Source organism: Octopus bimaculoides, chromosome 2 (assembly GCF_001194135.2).
Source record: "Octopus bimaculoides isolate UCB-OBI-ISO-001 chromosome 2, ASM119413v2, whole genome shotgun sequence".
NCBI classification, from domain to species: Eukaryota; Metazoa; Mollusca; class Cephalopoda; order Octopoda; family Octopodidae; genus Octopus; species Octopus bimaculoides.
In genome coordinates this window covers 55,051,745-55,053,240 of record NC_068982.1, presented here as the reverse complement: position 1 = coordinate 55,053,240, position 1,496 = coordinate 55,051,745, and positions in this window count along the sequence as shown.

The window sequence follows — 1,496 nt, the reverse complement described above, 5'->3', positions numbered from 1 at the left end:
TATATATATATATATATATATATATATATATATAGAAAAAGAGAGACAGACAGACAGACAGAGTGAGAGAGAGAGATGTGCGTGAGTGTGTGTATGTATGTGTGCGTGTATGTCTATGCACATGTATGTATATGTAGCATATATATCTACATATATAGATATATATACTCACATGCACACAAACGCATATACGCGCGCACATCTATATATAAGTTACGGGGACGTAAACACGCCAACATCGGTTGTCAAGCGATGGTAGGGGACAAACATAGACGCAAAGACACACACATACACACACGCACATATATGAGTGTGTGTGTGTTTCTTTCCTTTCCCGAGCGTCCAGTAAGTAACATAATCTGTATCACGTCCTCACGTTTTTTGTTGTTGTTTTTATGTTTTTTTCCTTTTTTGAACTTATATATATATATATATATATATATATATATATATAGTAAATCCCCCAAAAAGAAGAACAAACACACAAAAAAACTCAACAACGCGAGGACGTGGTACATGTAAAGTATTGGCAGATGCTCAGGGAAGAAAAGAAAGATGGTTTAACGTTTCGAGCAACGCTCTTCTTCAGAAACAGAGGAAAGTCCAATAGAAAGGAAGCCGGAGGAAGAAAATCGCCGACGATTCACATGTGGTTACGACGGGCCGAGCTATAGTTGAAGACACTTGCCCAAGGTACCACGCATTGGGACTGATCCCAGAACCATGTAGTTGGAAAGCAAGTTTCTTACCACACAGTCACGCCTGCGCATATGTAAATTTTGTACTTGTATCTAGATAGAAAGCAAAAGTAAAAGGAGTTTTACAGATACCTCTGTTGCTTCCTACTACACCCTTTGCCTTCAATTACCATTAAAAGTTTTAATAGTATCGCCCAGTTTGAGAAGCACTACCCTTTACTGTCGTGGAGGCGCAATGGCTCAGTGGTTAGGGCAGCGGACTCGCGGTCGTAGGATCGCGGTTTCGATTCCCAGACCGAGCGTTGTGAGTGTTTATTGAGCGAAAAACGCCTAAAGCCCCACGAGGCTCCGGCAGGGGATGGTGGCGAACCCTGCTGTACTCTTTCACCACAACTTTCTCTCACTCTTACTTCCTGTTTCTGTTGTGCCTGTAATTCACAGGGTTAGCCTTGTCACACTGTGTCACGCTGAATATCCCCGAGAACTACGTTAAGGGTACACGGGTCTGTGGATTGCTCAACCACTTGCACGTTAATTTCACGAGCAGGTTGTTCCGTTGATCGGATCGACTGGAACCCTCGACGTCGTAAGCGACGGAGTGCCAACATACTGTCGTTTGATCTGCATGAATAGCAGCCAATCTCTACACACATCTTAAAAAAAAAAAAATGGAAGGACAGATTGCTAAAACGACAGGGGATCGTAACTAACAGCTGAAGTACTTTTCTCTAAAAGCTTATTCTATAAGCTTATGACAATCAGTTTTCATTGTTAACTGCTTTTTCGGCAACTAATTCT